This window comes from Panthera tigris, chromosome C1 (assembly GCF_018350195.1).
Source record: "Panthera tigris isolate Pti1 chromosome C1, P.tigris_Pti1_mat1.1, whole genome shotgun sequence".
Classification (NCBI taxonomy): Eukaryota; Metazoa; Chordata; class Mammalia; order Carnivora; family Felidae; genus Panthera; species Panthera tigris.
The window spans coordinates 112,181,057-112,201,924 of record NC_056667.1 but is presented as its reverse complement, the minus strand read 5'-3'; positions in this window follow the sequence as shown (position 1 = coordinate 112,201,924).

Sequence of the window (20,868 nt, the reverse complement as noted above, 5' to 3'; positions counted from 1 at the left end):
CCCTCAGAGAAAGATTGTACATAACAGCCACGTTGCACACATCCAAAAAAATAGTTGTCTAGCAAAAAACATTTTCTCACTAGTAAGATTTTCAGGGTCATCCTGTAAGTCAATTTATATGCATTTCTAATTAGGTTTTCTAATAAAAAGTAGATGATTTTTGAGCTTCTGCTCTTATTTTTAAATGCATCGATTGCTTTAATATCTTGAGAGAGCCCTCCTCCATAATACCCAGTAATGCAATGATCTATTGCTTCCGCTTATGATGTTCAAAAATGTAATTGCAAATATTGAAAAAGGAATAAAACTCTGCATACCACACTATATTTATTTCAAATTCCCCTGTTTGTCTTACTCCAAGGATTACACTGCTTCAAGTCCTGTAAGTAGTCTTTTCCTCATTTCCTCTGCTGAGGTCTGTAAGGTAAGGGTTTGATCTGCATTTGTCAAAGTCTGAATTTCTTCCAGTACTATTTCAGCATATGCGTTCTTCTTAATTCGTCTTTCTTTGTATGCTTAAGCTCTCTGACCTGGTGTGAATTTACCATCCGTATATCAAGCCACTTTGCCATGTCAGAGACAAGTCCAGGAATATTGAATGTGCTTCACAGCATAAACATTTAGGGAAGTATTGTTTGCATGAAACTTTGTTTTATGATGGAGATGCCCGGATTTTATACTCTCCTTTCTGTAGTTTTCCCTGGGGACTCACCTGCAGAACTTCCTACTGAAAACCCAATTAAAGGGAAACTGAGAAATGAATGCAAATAAACACAGGGGCTGTTATAACAAAATACCATAGACTTATAAACTGTGGAAGTTTCTTTCTCACTGTTTTGTTGGCTGAAAGTCCAAGTTCAAGACCAGGGTAGATTCCGTGTCGAGTGGCTTCCTAATTGGTAGATGACAGTTTTTTCCATATAATCTCACATTGCTGAAGGAGCAAGGGAGCTCTCTGAGGCCTTTTTTCATTTTTTATTTTTCCTGAGGCCTCTTTTATAAAGACACTAATCTCATAATGTGGGTACCCTCTCACGAATCAATCACCTCCCAAATTGTCCACCTCCAAATAATATAATTTGGGGATTAAGTTTTGACATACAAATTCAGTTGGGGGCAGGGCAGTTGGGGGCAGTCTACGGCAATTGATAACTGTGATTGTATGTTGGTCCATACCCAAACTTGCTAATTTAGCAACATGATTCGTACCTGGTTGTCATCATCCAATCTGTAACTTATACACTGAAAATAATCAATAATTGATTAGGCACAAGACAATTTTTCTTAACCTATTTTGTTTTGCTTTTGCCTCACTCTGCTTTATTTGAAAACTTTAGGTAAAAATAATATACCTGTTAAATACTTCAAAATTAGCAAAAAAAGTTGTCTTTTTATGTTAAATACCTATAAACCTGCCACATACAATCATTATTAATGCTACATTGTAGAATATTTCTTATGTGTATATATATATGGTATTGTATTATATATGTGTTATATAGATAACTACTTTTTAATCAATTAACTTTAAGAATGTTCATGTGCCATTAAAATATTCTACTCTATCATTTGGCATTTAGGTTCTTTGTAAAAAGATTTGTGGTTATAAATACATATATCTTTCTTGTTTTGTATGAGTGCTTTAGAATATATCCCTAGATATGAAATTAGCACATCACAGATTAAGAACACATTAAAGATCTGGGCACCTGAGTGGCTCAGTCAGTTAAGCGTCTGACTTTGGCTCAGGTCATGATCTCATGGTTCATGAGTTCAAGCCCCACGTCAGACTTTGTGTTAACAGCTCAGAGCCTGGAGCCTGCTTCGGATTCTGTGTCTCCCTCTCTCTCTGCCCCTCTGCCACTCGTGCTCTATATCTCCCTGTCTCTCAAAAATAAACATTAAAAATAAAACAAACTCATTTTAAAGATCTTTGATATATACTGGTAAATGGATTTTTAAAAACTAATCTGATTGTCTCTGGTCTGAGACAATCTATTTTTATTTAAGTTTATGAGTCACATCTTGCATGTCCTGGTCATAGCTTCTAAGGAGCATGATAATTTCAATAAGAAAGAATCATGACTCACTTTCTGCCCTTATTCATTTGAATTGTGTTGTAGGATATCAGGAAGCTACCGACAATATCCTCGGCTGGACAGAGGTTTGCAAGGACCACATTATTGTTAAGGGGACAGCAATGGTACTGCATATACTGGACAAAGCAGTGGTAAGGATGCAAACAGGTCTGAGTTCTCATGGATGCAATATTTACTAATGATGTAACTGGTGCAAATTCTGGGAGATTTGGGACCCCCCCCTTTATAAAATGGAAATTCATCTTCGCTCATTGATTCCTTCATCCACTCAATCATTTATTCAAAAATATGTGTTAAGTTGCTTGTGTGTTCCAGGCACTATTGGAGGTGCTAGAAATGGAGTAGTAAACAAAACAGTGAAAAGTCTTGTACTCGTGGAGGTTACATTGCATTGGGAGCACTAGACAAAAATAATAATAATGATAATAATAAGGAAACAAGTAAGAAGTACAATGCCAGGAAGGAAAATTTGAGAGTGAAGAGATAACAAGGCCCAGGGTACTTTTATACACGGTGTTGAGAGAAGGTAGTTCTGAAGGGTAGGAGCTACTGAATGGGGTGAGGGAAGAAGGCTATAGACATATTCAGGGTATCTGATGTGCCCACCTCTAAAATTCCAGTTTTGTGGTTTGGATTGCTGATAGAAAAAACTCTTAGGAGTGGGGCACCTGGCTGGCTCAGTTGGTTAAGCATCCAACTCTTGGTTTTGGCTCAGGTCAAAACCTCAGGGTGGTGAGATCGAGCCCAGCATCAGGCTCCGTGCTGGGCATGGAACCTGCTTGAGATTCAGAAGCTCTTGGAGAAAAAACAATATTCACTCATGCCACAGGCCTTATGAGAGGCTCAACTTAACCGGTTGAATTTTCTCTCAAGACATTTATCCCTTTCTCTGCTGGTGTACCCCATTTCTGGAAAAGAAATGAAATGAGTTAAGTGGAAAAAGTCACTGAGAGTCCAGCTTATTCTCCTCAAAATATATCAGAAAATAAGATGGGATTCAATACCCAGACACAGAAGACAGGGTAGGGGGTGGGTCTAATGCCCAGGGGGTTCATCTGAATGGGGCTTGTTCACTGATGAGGATATGACCTAGAGTAAATGATCTCTCCTTCTGTAACCTCCACTTTTCATGGTGGCTGTGGAGATTGAGTAAAGTACTATGGTAAAAGATTGGTTGCTATTGTTACTGGTGCTATGAATACATTGGAGGAAGTCTGTATTTCTCACTTTAATGCCTCCTGAGTTCTTTTTTAGTCACGTAGAGAATAGGCTTTGAGGCCTTGGACACCGTCCAGAGACACCACCTTCTTTTACCTTTGAGAACACTCATTCACAGGGATGGCCATAGCCAGTAGAGGGCCTGAAGGTCTCCTTCTTCTTGCCAAAGCCACCAGAGACTGTCACATTCCTGAGCATCCCTTATCTTTTGCAATTATACCTTCCCTCGGCATTCCTACCTAACAACTTCCAAAATGGTAAATGCTTAATTCCTAGTTAAAACGCTGCAGTTTGCTCAAGCTGACAGCTTCACCCCTGCATATGGTTTCTGTCAGGATTCTTAAGAATTTCTTTCTCGCTGCCTTTTGATCCTAATTATGGCCAGCTGTAAACTAATTAACCTCTCCAGGTGTCCCCCGGGAGGTTAGAGTGCCCGGAAGCCAGGGCACCAGCAGCACTGCAGCTGGGAATAAATGATAACACAGCATATTGATTCACCAGGACTGCTAACCACATGGTAATTTCCTCGCAGTCTTCTTGCTGGCAGAGATAACAAAAGCAATCAAGAGAAAGGCTTTTGTGAGGGGTAAGGGCTTAAATGTTCTTATTGTTTTAACTTTGTTCCACAGTCTATTGTCTGTCCAGAGTCAGCTGCAAATGAATGAAGGAATTAATTGATAAATGAGTGAATGAATGAATCAATATGTGCAAGTGAAGAAAACAAGGCACAGCCATGGTATAAAATGAAGTAATCAACTCTAAGATACTGATTGGGTGTTGCCTGCCATGTTGCAAGGGTTTTGCTTGCTTCTGGGTGCTCGGTGATGAGTGGAGGGATATAAAGAGGTCAAGGATGAGCTGTAACCTGAAGGAATGTGGAATCTAATTGGTAGAATAAAGGAATCATTCCACTTCCAAACGTCCAAACTTATGTTTCAAGACTGTCTTTTTGTTTCATGCTTTTGTTTTTAATTGCTCTCTCTCTCTCTCTCTCTCTCTCTCTCTCTTTCAATCTCTGTGTGATCTCAGTCTGTGTCTCTCTGTATAATACACTATAATATATATTCATATAGATATATAGATGGATTCATTTTCTGTTTCTTTCTTTGTATTTCTCCCCTACCAACCATTTCTGGGAAAAAGCCATGTCTTTTGCAACACTGTATCTCCTGTGATTTTATTGGGATATGTTCCATACAAGGTACTTGATTTGTATCACTGATTAAAGAACAACAACAAAAAATTTCCTCTCCACTGAATACAAGATATGAGCGGAAATTTCAAGGTTATTAGAACGAGAAGTATCCTGGGACAAACTCCCAAAGAATAAGAGTCTAACTACATTTCCTTCTTTGTGGAAATATGAATATCATTTTTTGCCCTCCGTTTCCATGATATTTAAATGAAGTGTCCTTGTCCCTTGCCCATCTTGGAAGAATGAGGAAATTGGAAGGATGATTTAGAAAGTTTTTACCTCAGTGAGCCCCAGATTCCCTCAGTATCACTTAATCTTCCTGTCTGTACCTGAGACAGGTGCCAGCCCAGATGAGTGATATGAGTCCCATAAGATCCCTAGGCTACGTGGGAGATAAACTTGAATTGAATCTTCCCTGTAATAAATATTCAGATACTAGAACCTTGTGCAGTATGAGTTACATTTTAAAAAACAATGAGAATTTGTTGTCTTGCTTGGGTTGGGTATATTGGCTCTCTATTAGCTTGACTGGGCATATTATTTCAAAATAACTTCTCATATGCAAAGGTCATTAAGAAGACTTTAATCTTGTGATTCATTTTTATAAGGCTGGCATTTCAGACTCTCTCTCCTAGATATGTTCTTCTATAAAGTTGATATCACCAAATGCCTTAACTGTAGACAGTCCATGACTAATGGTCTAAAATGTCTATTATAATATAGAAAGAGGACTTTTATACATATATATATACAAATACATATATATCAAAGTAGATATTAAAGTATATAGATAATTTGTCATATATATTTTAAATGGGGGAGAGGGGCAGAGGGAGAAAGAGAGAATTTTTTTCCTTTTTTTTTTTTTTTTTTTTGGTGACACAGAGCCCAAAACGAGGTTCAAATCCACAAACCTAGAAATCATGACCTAAGCCAAAATCAAGAGTTGGACACTTAACTGATTTAGTCACCCAGGCACCCTGAGAGAGAGAGTGAGAGAGAATCTTAAGCAGGTTTCATGCTCAGCTCAGAGCCCAATGACGGGCTTGATCCCTTGAACCCACAACCCTGGGATCATGACCTGAGCCAAACTCAAAAGTCAGATGCTCAATCTAAGCCAACCAAGCATCCCTATCATATGTATTTTAAAGGAATGCAAACCACCTAGCAGAGTCAGTAATTCCTCATTATTCTTCAATGTTTATCTATCACTATTTAATCATTCTGGATCAGGATTCCTTTCCAGGCTGATTCTAATACATACTTTTCACTCTTAGCAGTTCCCCAGGAAACTAGGTTTGTCAAGAACACAGGTCTTCAGGATGTTACTAAATATATTGCAAAGCCAGGGATACCAAATCAGTTTAAGCCATGCTGGATTAAACAATTTAAACATATCTGTTTTCTGGCATACTATTGGATCTTTATTCTAATTATTAGTATTGCATAATCTCATAAAGGTTATGATTTCCAAACTTATTTGACCAATATTCTCTTCTCTCTTGGCATACCTGATAGCATTTATTGTTTTCAAAAAATGCTCTAAACTGGGAAAGTCTGTCCCAACTATCCCTATAGTGATCAGATGACATGAAGGTCTAATATTCCAATTGAAATTTACAAAATTTATTTTTGCAGCCTCCATTTGCTCTGACTAGTTAAGAAGATGATGGTGACACTCCTATTCATTGCCTTCTATACCATGAGAATGGTGGATTCTAATGTCACTCCCTGAGTCATGAAATACATCTTATTTAAATCTCTGGCAAGTCTTAGGAGAAACCTTCTGGCCTATTCCTTCCCTGCAACTTCACTAAACTATATAATTTCCCAGAGTTCCTGAGTTGTTTTCTCCTGCCCCTCCTCCCCCTCCCTCTCCCCCTCCCCCTCCTCCTCCTCCTTTCTCTTCTCTTTCATAAGAAGAAGAGTGAAGAAGACAGAGGAACAAGATATCCCCAACAGCAGCATCACCTCCATGTGCCTTTTAACCAATTGCTTTCACTTGGTAGTTTGCTAAAGGACTCCCAGCCCGATTTGCGTATATTGCCTCTGTTGACTCTCAGTACTACGTTGAGGATTTGATGTTTGATAAAACTTGCTTCCAGGTAGAAGCTACTTTTCACCTAAGGAGGCGGGAAACTAGTAAACTTCCAGGCTATATTTGACCTTTTCATGTTATAAATACAAAAACAAGAGCCAACGATGAACTAAATGTTTACTTTTTCTGCCATGAAAGATTATCTTCAAGCATTCTTTTCTTATATTTTGCAATCATGTGAGATGGGCTTTTCACGTTTTTTTGTTTTTTTGTTTTTGTTTTTTTTTTATCTTATATCTTATGCTACTGGAAGGAAAATGTACTTCTTAGTGATTGGATTAATATAAATGAATGTTTAATTATTTAAGAATAAGTATGGAAAGAGATCTTGGTTTTAAACATTAAATGTTGTTAATTAAATGTGCTTTTATTATTTGTAAGCATTTTACTAACATCCAGTGGTATAGAGAATTCTGTGAGTAAAATCCTCACAAGTATTGCTTTAATAGATAGATAGATAGATAGGTAGATATACCTATTTAATTAGCATGAATTCACATGCAAATTGTTTTTCAAGTTTGGTCCTTTTACTTGTCTTCCTAGGTTGGGTAACTATCCCCTTTGCTGTCCTTTTTATCTTATTAATTTGCTTAATAAACCCTTTTGTATATAAAATACTAAAATAAAGCTACAACTTTCCTAAAGTGTAATTTATTCTGATGCTCAGAAGTACACTATTTGTGTTGTGCTCATCTGAAAAGGATAGTTAAGTCTCTGATAAAATGGTGTCTGTAGATATTCCTCAAATTGAATACAAACAAAACTTGGATATAAGGACAAGAAACAAAGAAATTCAAGGACACATTGTAATTTTACTGAATTTGTATCAAATTTTACTTAACTTCGACTGAATTTTGCTGAGCATGCCTTGTGCGGGCAGAGGTCTCAAAAACTGTTTCTTTGACATCCCTGTGTTCATATGTCTTATCAAGTTGTGCTATAATTCATTGGGTTGCACATCTCTCTGATTCCAGTAGATTGGGCTGCTGGAAGATAGATCCAGATCAGAGGAGATTGTTAGCAAAGGTTTAAAAAAAAATGAGTAATTCTTTTAATTGGAACTTGGAACCAACATGTCCATATGAGTCCTCCAAATTTGTCATTACCAATAATAATAATAATAATAAATAAAATAAAATAAAATAAAATAAAATAAAATAAAATAAAATAAAATAAAAATTGGGCCAGAATCATGCTGTGGTTGAATTTTGTATATTTCATGCTATCAGTGACTTTCTCAAAGAAAATATCTTAGAAATAAGTGCTTACTTTTCCAAACACATGGAATATGTATCTGTAGGCAATATGTGTGTGTGTGTATAGATAGTTACATATGTAAGCATATTCTGTATTATTTAGTATTTATATATAATTATGCATATGTATATACTCAGTGTATTATGTATCTATTTCTATCTGTCATCTGTCTATTTATGTATCTATCCATCTATTATTAAGGAACTATTTTCAATTGAAATAGGGTATGAGGGATAAAAGGAAGTCAGAGGAGTAGCTGCAAGAGTAGCAAAGAGAATGAAAGAAATTCTCAAAACTAAAAACTTAAGAATTGTGCAAAGCTACTGAATTCCCATTTTCAAAAGGACTAGCTGAAAGACAATTTTCCTACATTAAATTTCTGGGAATAGTTAATACTTCAAAGATAAAACCCTCACTTGAGCCTCAAATGGACATAAAATCAGACTTCAATTTATTGCCACCAATTAAATTGAAAGAATCAAAATGTAAATGAGTAACATTTTTCAATGACCCGTATGTCAAAGCCAAAGCCAAAGACATATCTTCATACAAAATGACATTCTAGGGGTGCCTGGGTGGCTCAGTTAGTTAAGCGTCCAACTTCAGCTCAGGTCATGATCTCAGGGTCCTTGAGTTTGAGCCCCGTGTCCGGCTCTGTGCTGACAGCTCAGAGCCTGGAGCCTGCTTCAGATTCTGTGTCTCCCTCTCTCTCTGACCCTCCCCCATTCATGCTCTGTCTCTGTCTGTCTCAAAAATAAATAAAACATTAATTTTTTTAAAAAAAAATGACATTCTAGGGGCACCTGGGTGGCTCAGTCGGTTGAGGGTCCAACTTAGGCTCAGGTCATGATCTCACACTTGTGAGTTTGAGCCTCACATTGGGCTCTGTACTGACAGCTCAGAGCCTGGAGCCTACTTCAGGTTCTGTGTCTCTCTCTCTATGCCCGTTCCCCCAGTCATTTTCTCTCTCTCTCTCAAAATAAATAAAAAACATTTAAAAATTCTAAAAAAAATGAAAGAAAAAGACATTCTGACCAATTGACTCATTTTACTATGCTTCACGTAAATAGGGAGGAAACTCGAGATCTTGCTCAGTAAATATGACTTTATAGTACTGTGCCACCAGCCCATATCCAGACTAGTTGACTTTCACACTTCCTGTGTGACCAATAGGATTCTACAAGGCTTAGCTGAGCACACAAAAAGGATAAGGCTCAGTCCTTGAGCTACTTGAAACTGCAGAGATAATATAGCATGATGCAAAATCAAGCAAAAATATTTGCAAATCATATATCTTATAAGTGATTAATATCCATAAATACAGAGAACTCTTAAAACTCAACAACAAAAACACAAACAACCTAGTTCAAAAGTGGGCAAAGGACATGAATAGACATTTCTCCAAAGAAGATACATACAAATAGCCAATGGACACATGAAAAAATGCTCAACATCTGTAATCTCTAGGGAAACATAAATCAAAACTACAGTGAGATACCTCCTCACACCCATTAGGATGGTGAGGATGTAGAAACGGGGACCCTTGTGTACTGTTGATGGAAATGTAAATTGGTACAGCCTCTGTGGAAACAGTATGTCAGTTCCTCAAAAAATTAAAAAATAGAATTGTCATATGGTACAGGAATTCTACTTCTGGGTCTTTACCCAAAGAACTGAAAGTAGGGTCTCAAAGAGATATCTGTGCATCCATGTTCACAGCAGCATTATTTACAACAGCTAAAACATGGAAGCAACCCAGTGTCAGCCAAAGATGAATGGATAAGAAAAACGTGGTACATACACACAATAGCTTATTATACAGCCTTTTTTTTTTAAAGGAAAGATATTCTGACACATTCTACAACATGGATGAAACTTAAGGATATTAGGTTGAGTTAAATAAGACAGTTGCAGAAAAAAGACACATATTTTATGATTCCACATGTATGTGGGTCTTACAGTAGTCAAAATTGTAGAGAAAGAAAGCATAATTGTTGGTTGCCAGGGGCTAGGGAGAGAGGATGGGGAGTTAGTTTTTTTAATGGTTTATAGAGTTTCAGTTCTCCAAGATGAAAAGAGTTCTGTATATGGAAGTTGATGATGGTTGCACAACATTGTAAATGCATTTAATACCACCAAACTATGCTGTTTAAAATAGTTAAGGTGGTTTATGCATTGTGTATTTTACTGAAATAAAAAAAGGGCTGTTCCATAGCCATTATCAACCCAATAGTAAATGTTCAATGAATTTTAGTAATGATTATTAACACAGTATCTAGGGAGACTGGTTTTGTTGAACAAATAATTAGAATATGGACAAATATCTTTACATAAGCTAAGGAGCAAAGATATTAAATAGAATTCTAAGTATTTACTAACATGAGATACATATTAGCTATATCAATTAGTAAGTTCAAATTCAGCAAGAGCAGCACTTCTAAATTTAATGTGCACTTGGATCACTTAGGGTGTCCCTAGAATGCAGATTCTTACCTTGTAGGGGTCAGTAGGGTTTGGAATTCTGCATTTCAAACCAGTTCCTAGGGAACACCCATGCTGTTATTGCAGGCCCACACTGAACATCAGGATCCGGAGACACAGTCAAAGCAGAAAGAAGAAAGTGACTCTGAACTATTTGGAGAAAGATGTGCACAACCTGAGGCAACCAGGTACCCTTTCTTAGCCAAAATGGAAGACTGGAAAGGAGATGGAGAAGGACCATAGGCTAGAAAAATCTGGTTGGTCCAGGATAACTGTCATTTTTTATGGCTATAGACAGACAGCAGAGGTTAGCTTACCTTGGGCAGAGTGGATTATGATTCACTGTGTGGGTCTTCAACAAATTCTGAAACCAGAAGTGAACCCAGGTTTATGGTGTCTAGGGTTTATTTTTCTGAGGAAGGTGGCTCTTTCAAAAAAAATATATATACACTATATATATATAGTGTATATATATGCATACACAATATATATAGTATATTTTATATTTATAACATATAAAATTAGAATGATAAAAAACCAAATTTATAAACTTTAAAAGCTGTGTATCATGAATATAACTATATCAAAAAATAACATAATTCAAGGAGATTAAACCACATAAATCCTCAACAACTTAATTTTTAACCCACAGCCACTCCAGCAGCATAGGACACATGGAGAAGTGTAATGGAGAGAGAGTTGAAGTAGACAAATGGCAGTCATTTTAACCTTCTGTGGGTAATAGATCTTACTTTTGCAAATTTTATTGCATATATGGTCATGTTAACGCAGAGATAAGTAAAGAGTTTATGCAGATGAGGGTCTGGAAGCTGAAACTTCCTGGCTTAAAATGATAGAAGCTTCAGCTTGGGCTTCAGTATTTTCCCCTTCCCATATGTCCCCCAACCCAGGTGAAAACGTGGCCTGGAGGACAACTGAAAAAGCAGAGTGATAGCTCTGATGTTTGTGGCAGTCATGTAAATGACCAGAAGACATCTCTACAAGATCTGAATGGGAATGATTGGAGCAAAAAATTCACTGTGGATTGACTACTTAAAAGAGGACAGAGGGAAAGAGTGACAGACCAAAATGCAAGGTGAAGTGAGTTGGAGAAACCAGGAGAAGAGATGATAAGGTAATTCCCAGCATGGAGTTAAATTCCCTTGTTTTTGTTTTTTTGTGTTTTTTGTTTGTTTTGTTTTGTTTGTTTTGTTTTTTGGCTTTCTTTAAATGTGATTTTTTTTCTACTGACTTATTCTTTTTTAAGATTTTAGTTTTTTGAAAGTTCGTTTTGAGAGAGAAAGCATGAGCTGGGGAGGGGCAGAGAGAGAGGAGAGAGAGAATCCCAAGCAGGCTTTGCACTGTCAGTGCAGAGCCCAACACAAGGCTCTCATGAACCATGAGATCATGACTTGAGCGAAAATGAAGAGTTGGATGTCCAATGGACTGAGCCACCCAGGAGCACCTAAGATTTTATTTTTAAGTAATCTCTATACCTAATGTGGGGCTTGAGATCACAACCCCAAGGTCGAGAGTCACATGCTTGGGCACCTGGGTGGCTCAGTTGGTTGAGTGTCTGCCTTCAGCTCAGGTCATGATCTCACAGTTCCAGAGTGCAGCCCCATGTTGGCTCTGTGCTGACAGCTCGGAGCCTGGAGCCTGCTTTGGATTCTGTGTCTCCCTCTCTCTCCGTCCTGACCCCACTCATTCGTGCTCCCTCTCCCTCTGTCTCTCTCAAAAATAAATAAACATCAAAAAAAATTTTTAAAGAGTCATATGCTCTATCCACTGAGCCAGCCAAGAACCCCTCTACTGACTTACTTAATGATTGAATGGAATGAAGAAATTGCCAATATGACTATGAATTTTTAGCAAAAGCAGCTACTTCAACTATCATGAAAGCTATATGCCTACATATATCTCGGTACTTTTGCTTATTCTGTACTTATTTTACCCCTTATACGACAGCCTCTATCTTGAATATGGCTTAATGTGATATCCTTGCACAAAAGTTGTCAACTGTGTGTGTATGTGTGTGTGTGTGTCTGCGTGTACCTGTGTGTGTAAGAAAAGAACAAAGCATGAAATAAGTAGCCCTTCATGGTTTAGCTCAGTTTCTTGACTTCAGTGTAGACACACTGGTTTTGGTCATTTGTCATGAGTCATGTCATAAATAATTTGTTACCAATAATAGTTTAACTACCGAAGCTTAGGAATAATTTTTCTTTGAATGTGAGAGTTTATTCCCATTGTGATAGTATCATTCACTTTCATTTAAATATTATGCCTTTAATGAAGGAGAAAGAGTTGAATTTACCAAAACTGGGTAGATCATAGGAGCTAGTTGAGCACGTAAACATAATTCCTCATATGAGCTGTCACACAGAAGCAGAATGTCCCTGATCATTTTTCAGTAACTTAGTGGATTTAGAAACTGAGTTTAGGAAACCAACCTAAAGAGTTACAAGGAGATTTTTTTTTTAAATGGAAACTTACTATACAAAGGTTATCAATGTTTAAAGAACTGTCATATTTCAGTCCTTTACATCTCTTACTTTCTCAAGCTTTCAAAGGCAATCATCTCAAGTACCATTCCAGTCAGACCTCAGGTTGCTAGACGATGTCTCCAAGAGTCAGCAGAATCTGAGTTTCTTTCTTTGTGTCCCATCTCACTTCTGTTAACATTTTCTTAGGGAGTCAAGTGTTGATACTGTCAGACTTTATGGCATGCCTGTCTTGATGCTGATGAATAGGACAGGAAGGTTACACAGTCTACTTAAAAACCAACAAGCAAGAAGAGTGTTTGGATATGAATATCATATTAGGTCTTGCTTTTTTCTCAGCTTTTCTTATGGTTCCTTTGCTCCAAAGCACTGGTTATTTAATTCACTTTTGAAATGTTTACTCAACATGTGCAGTGTTTTTGAAGAATCTCTCCATAGATATTTAGTGAGAATCTTACTATAGGTCCTAAACTAGCTATTCAGTATTCATGGACAATAGTTAGCATGTTGACCAGAAGGAGTTTGCAGTCTAATGAGAGTGACAGGTACAGAACAGATAATTCTAATACAATATGGTAATAGCAATGCTTGTACTATCTGTAAGGTTTGATGTGAGCACAATGAAAATAAGTACTATCCAGAGGTGGAGAGCTCAGTGAGAACCTCCCAGAAGAGGTGACAGGAACTTAAATAGGCTAATATAGTTAGACAACAGGGAACAAGGAAGAAAGTGGCATAAAGTATAATTTGAGAGGTTGGTTGTGACAAGAACATCCCAGGCATATCAACCATGTAAGTGATGTTGGAATTTATTCAAGGGTGGTGTAAAGTTATTTCAAAAAAAATTTGGTAGAACAGTTAAGTGATTTGCTTCACAAACTTGATAATTTAACCCAGTTAGAATTATAATGCACTGGTCCAGAAGACAGGACATGAGGGGTTGGTTTATAGGTAGTTTATAGGTTGGTTTATAGGTAGTAGCCATAGTGTTGGTGAGGAATGGATATATTCTGTATAAATTTGGGCGACATGACCACAAGATTAGATACCAGATTGGATATGGAAGAAAGAAAACAATGAAAAATCAAGAAAGAATAGCAAAGTTAAGGCTTAGCTAAGATAATAATGATAATACTTCATGGTATGGGAGATGGTTGATAACAAGAAAGAATTCAGTTATTATATAATAAAGTCTGAGATGGCTGTTAGTCAACCAAATGAGGAAGATACAGTGGATTACTCATTATTCACGACAGTATGTCCAATCATCTTGCCACAAACACTGAATTCATGAATCCTGAACCCATCGCCCCTAGGGGAAATATATAGTTAGTTTCCTGCTAGGTGTTGTCATATTTTCATCAATGAATCAATATGTAACTTTGTTTTATATGTTTCTATTCAAAAGCACATCAGACTTTTCTTGTGTTAGAGAGCATGTCAATACTATTCCGGGGGGTGGGTCATTTTAAACAGTGAAATCACAAACAAAAATCATAAAAAAAATGTCAAAAACATGGCACTAAATATATTGCAAAAGGGAAACTTGTTTATAGTAAAAGGGCTGGAACAAGACAGAGCTTTGCTTTGTTTTGTTTGACCTCAATTGGAAATGTGTGTCCACGAACGACCACGAAAATGGTTCCAGTACTGATTAGGGGGTTACAAACATATTCTAATGAGTCAGTTAATTCATAAGCACAGATGCTACAAATAATGAAGATTATGATTCAAGTCTAGAGTTCAAAAGACTCTGGGAAGAAGATAAATCTTTGGGAGTCATCAAAAATGGTGTTGTATCTAATTCTAGGAATGGAAAAGATTACTTAGAAAAACTAGAAACAGGAATTCCCAATACCAAAATTGAAGGAACTCTAATATTAAACCTGAGAAAAGCCAACATTGAGATGCAGGTAGAGGAATGGAAGGTAGAGCCAACAAAGGGCATTAAAGTAGAGGGGGAAGGAAGAGAATGTAGTGCCATGGCAGCTTAGAGAAGAGGTTCTTATAAAATGAAAAGCACACTCCTGTGTCAAGTGCTGATAGATAGGAAGGCTAAACAATGAAGACAGAAGCTTGTGTACTGCTGACAGAGGTCTTGATGAGTAAGTGGTTAGTCCTGATAAACTTTTCAGTTGATTCCTGGTCTTATCTTCTGGAGGTGAATATTCCTGGAGCAAATAGCATGCTATTTTTGGCTGGTCCCATTTGAGTTGAGTTCAAGGATAAGAAAGTATTGCTGGTTTCGATGGGTTTATATGAGTTACTAGAGGATGCCTGTACTTTGGAAGTGCTCCTACAAAGTATGAATAATGTGGACAAGGGAAATGAAGTTGGACGTCCCCGAGAAAGTGGGAATTCAAGATCTGTATTCAGAATACAAGGGGAGACTCTGACAGGGAGAAGGGAGGAGCTCTTCTACCGTAAGAGGAAGGGCATTAAGAGCTCAGGTGGAAGTTCAAGAGGATAGTAGACTCTGGCTCCTGTGTTTCTGCTGAAGTCTCAGAGAATGAGGGGAAAAAGTCAATTGGGGAAAAAAAAGAAGGCAATCCTATCTTTTCCTACCTTTAGGAAGACGATGTTTAAATGGAATAAGTCAAGCTTCCTGGACTGCGAAACCAGGTGAATTCCCTTCTTTACTCTCTGTGTTCTGTTCTAGTTTCCTTGTGACCAACTCCTGCCTCAACCTACTCCACAGTTGTATGAAGATATTAAAGTAGATAAGACAGAGGATGCTCAAATATAAGGCTTTTACACATAATGGGTACTCAATAAAAGTCAGCTTCTATCCTTCATTGATTTGATTTGTTCTTTTCTAACATAAAGTGCTTCCTTCTTTCTTAACTCCCTTATCTTCTGGCCTCCTTCCTTCCTGTTACTTGTCAGCCCTCCTCCAAGGAGCAGAATAATTTTCTCACACTCCAGCCCAGCTCAGAGGATGGGATATTAATACTTGTAAAATCCACAATGGCAACCAACCCATCTGAAGCTCTAAAACTCTTGATTTTGTAGTTCCTGTTACTGTGCTCTGGTGGTTTTTCAGGACCTTCCCACTTCTTCCCTACAAGGTAGGTAGAAGAAGGAGACACAAGCTACTATGTCTGTGCCTTCCATGTACTGTGGGTTCTGTGCCAAACTCCACAAATACACCTCACTTTGCCAACCACCACTTTCTCCAGTATATTCCATCCTTCAAAATGTATGCTCATTCTAAAAAAGGTCTGTAACATATGTTGATATTTTTCAGACTTTACTGACCAATTTATGTCTAAGACACTCCTGGCAAATAGGAAATACAGCTTGCCCTAAGCTGGAATAGAAAAAGCTAAAGCAATTAGTCATTTATTTTAAATACATTTATAACTATGTTAGAGCATAAAAACCTTTGTACAAAGGAAATGTGATAATATAAGCAAGAACATTTCAGGATCAAATATTTATAGCAGCCAAGATATAGACAGAGCTTAGGAGAGTGGAAACACCCAGAGATAGGGGTAATGCACCTGTCCTGAGTCCTAGCTCTGACAGATACAGGCCACATAACCTTGGAGTAGTCACTGATGCTTTGTAATTCGCTTCTTATCTGGAAATTTGAAATAGAATATTTACTTAGCTAAGGATATTTTCCAGGTTTGGGGAGATCAAGAGCACATGTGATGTGTTCAGTAATGTTCAGAATCAGTAATGTTAATCAAATGGAAGCTATTGTCAGCTACAAAAGACCTAATTACTTAATTTCTAATTTAAAGGTTTACTTACTCTTAATATTTTTTTCTAACTAGGATAACATATCTGTAATATGGAAAAAATATAAAAACCTTGACTTGAAAATAGGACCTGCGTTTTAATCTCATACTTGCCAATTTACTAGGTGTAGATCTTTTCCAATTTATCAAGCCTCTCTGAGATCCGTTTTCTTCTCTGGGATGATTCTAACATCTATTATAGAAATATGTTTTGTGTTTTGTTATAATTTATAACTAAGAAAGATATTTCTGTTTTTTAACATTTATTTATTATTGAGAGACAGAGCATGAGCGGGGGAGGGGCAGAAAGAGGAGGAGACAGAGACTCTGAAGCAGGCTCCAGGCTCTGAGCTGTTAGCACAGAGCCCGATGGGGGGGCTTGAACCCATGAACCGTGAGATCACAACCTGAGCTGAAGTCAGACACTTAACGGACTGAGCCACCCAGGCAGCCCATAACAAAGATACTTCTAGCAGGGAAACTGGTACATTGAACTGTGCTTAAAAAATTGCCATTATTACCGAGAAGATAACTTTTCCTTCACCTTTCAGCAACTTACGTGAGATACTATAGGTGCCTGATAAAAGTAGAGAAGTTTTACCAGAAGATTTACAACAAAGGAGAAAGACAATCAACATTTTTCATGGCTCTTATTTGCCTGGCGCATAATAATTGCTTTCCGAATATTATTTCATTCTTTTATTTTGCAAAAAACTCCCAGAAAAGAGTGAGTGCTCTAATTTGACATATGGGAAACTAAGACCTGAAGAGAATACTTGCATTATGCAGAGATAAAGAAACACTGAATGGATGAGCAAAGATTATAATTCAAGTTTGTTGGGCATTAACAATCCATGCTTTTTCTAACATACTTCCCCCATTTCCTGGATGATAGAGATGCTCTTTATTATCTGCTCTCTATTATCTGGACCAGTCCACCACTGTACAGGAAGATAATTCCACAGTTTTAATTCCATCTGGCAATACAATGCCAGGTATTTCTTTGTAATAACATTAAAGACATTACTTATTAACACACTCAACAAATAATTAATGGGTACCTGTATATATTAGAACTTAATTTGCTTGTGAATAACAGAAAAGCTAACATTCAGTGGCTTAGATACAATGGGTCTATTCTTTTCAAGTAATAGAGAATCTTGAAGACAGCAGTCGTCACTTCCGCTGCAGCTTGGTCCAGGTAACTTACTTATGACATCCTCAGCGTGTTTTTTGACCACCACCTCATGATTGCAAGACAGATGCTAGACTTCTGAATGTTCCCTTAATGCTGAAGAAAAGGGAGAGAGAGGCAAAAGTCATGTGTCATGATTTCTGCATCAAGTAATGACAGAGTAGCTTATAGGAGACAGGTTGTTGGAATAAGAACAAATATAAAAAGGATAATTTTTAAAATAAACTTATTTTTAGAATAGTTTCATATTTCCAGAAACACTGTGAATATAGTATGGAAAGTTCTCAAATACCACGTTCCTCATCTCCTATTATTAATCACTTACTATTGCTAGAATTAATGAACCCTAATGATATCAGTACATGAATTTCATACTGTATTCAGATTTATTTACTTTTCCCTTATGTTTTTTTCTTCCCCACATTATATTTGGTTTCTATGTTTCCCAAGGTTCCTCTTGGCTATAACGGTGTACCACACTTCCTTGTTCTGAATGACCTTGACAGCATTGGGTGTTCTCATCAGGTATTTTGGAGAATGTCCTTCAGTTGAGATTTTGCTCTTTTTTTCTTATGATTATTTTGGGGCTGTGGTCTTTTTGAAGAAGACTATGGAGGTGAAATGCTACTCTCATCATCTCTTAGCAAGAGTACATACTGTACATGGCTTACCACTGTGGATGCCGACCTTCATCATCTGGGTGAAGCAGTATCTGTCCATCATGTACGTGTGTCAGGTATGCTCCAGCTCCCTGAGGGCAGCAAAACTACATAAATTATTTGGAATTCTTCTTCATGAGAAATGTCTCTTCCCTCCCATTTATTTATTCAATCATAAATTTATATCAGTATGGACTCATGGATTTTATTTTATACTTTGGGTTAGAATCTATTTTATTTTGTTGTTCATTTTTTTCCATGAAAATCTGGAGAAAAAACATTAGTATATCATTCTTGGTAATGGAAGCAGATAAAAAATGCTAATTATTTAGAAGATTTGAACAGCTAATGAACAAATTTGTCTAATTCACATATGTAGGATTTTGCAGCCAACAATGAAAGAATGCACATTATTTTCAAGAGTGTTTAGAAAATTTACTAGAATTGTCCTATAGAGTGGATAAAAAGCTAATTCCCAACAATTTCAAGAAACTGAAATAACCCAGTGTCTTCCCTGACCACAGTGTGAAATTAAGCTGTCATTAAAAAAATCAGATAACAACAAAAATTACTATTTTGAAATTAGATAAAATCTTTCCTAGTTGTTTAAAAAGTAGATTATCCTTTCTTTAAATGTAGGTTATAGGTAGTGATTTTCTTCCAAAGAGTTATTTCTGTAAAGTGTAGGGGTAGTAATTTTACAGTGGAAAAACCCAGGAAACACTACTTCTACCAGATGATCAAGGTCAATATCAGTATTTATAAATCATATTGATAGCATACACCCCTGATGTATCATGGAATGGCACTTTATCTCTGTGAACTTCCTCCAAAAAACAATAACCCTGCTGTAATTATGAGAAAAAAACACCAGAATTCAATAGAGGAACATCCTACAATATGCCTGACCAGTACTCCTCAAAACTATCAAGGTTATACAAAACAAGAAAGTCTGCCATTCAACTACTAACTAGGTCCGACCCAGCTTAGCTTCTGAGATCTGACGCAATCAGGTGCACACTGGGTGTTGTATGGAAACCAAATTGACAATCAATTATATTTAATAAAAAATAAAATAAATAAAATAAAAATAAATAAAAAAAAACAAGAAAGTCTGAGAAAGTCTGAGAAACTGTCCCACCCAAGAGAAATCTAAGGAGATATGATAATTAAATACAGTTTATTCTGGATGTACCTTGGAAGAGAAAGATCAGGTAAAAACTAAGGAAATCTAAAGAAAATATAGAATAGGTCAATAATTATGTATCAATATTAGTTCATTAATTGTACTATGATGTACCATAGTAAAGTAAGATGTTAATAATAGAGAACTGCATGTGTGTGTTGGGGGGGGGGGTGGGAACACAATATGAGAACTCTGTACCATCCAGTCAATTTTTCTGTAAATGTAACACTATTCTAAAATACAAAGTATATTTTTTTATAAAGTAGATAGCAGGAAATACTTTAACTGAATAAAAGTTGAGCTAAGATATAACAGAATTATTGGGATAAAGGTAAAAGTAAGTCAGAAGGCATTTCTAGCCTTAAATATATATGCTGCAAAAATGCAGGAAATTAATGGTAAATATCCCTCCAAAGACAATAGAAAACAAAATAAATCTTAAAAAATAGAAGAAAAGAAACAATCAAATAGAAATAAATAAGAAACACCAATTCAAAAGATAAACCAATAGTTTCAAAAGGTAGTCTTTGAAAAGTCTAATAAAAAGTATATTGTAAGTATGATAAGGATAAAAGAGAGAAATCACATTTTAATAATATTAAGAATGAAATGGAATATCGCTATAGATCCTAGAGCTGTAACTCTGAGGGCAAATTTTTAAAACTGCTATTTCAAAGAAAGTAGAAATTTGGATGCTATGAATTAATTCCTTTACAAATCACTTAACAAATTTGATGAAAGAAGAAGAAGAAATTCTGAAGAAGGACTCAGGAAATTGAAGTGGAAGTAAAATAACAGATAATTTCTCAAAAGAAAGCCAATACCAGAATAGCTAACGAAGAATGAACACAACCTTTGCACAAAGATCTTCAGAAATCCCTCGCCAAAAGAAAGAGGTGGGGGGGGGGTGCGGTGGATATTATCTGTGTAGGAAAGTTTCCTAGGAATGCCCACTCCCCTTATGATTCAATGCTCCCTCATTGCCAGTACCAGTGAAAGTGGTGGGACACCTACCTTTGTAAAGGAGGTATCTTTCTCAGGTTTGTGGCAGAAGAGGAAGGCAGAAATAGACGTCAGAGACACAAGAAGCATGAGAACAATTGACACACTGTTGTTGGTGTGAAGATGAAGAGGTCTTGTGAGAAAAAGCTGGGACAGGGGTTGAGAGAAGTGGTCTTACTAGCAGAAACAGATCCCTGGCTAACAGGCAGGGAAGAAGTGGGGGGATCT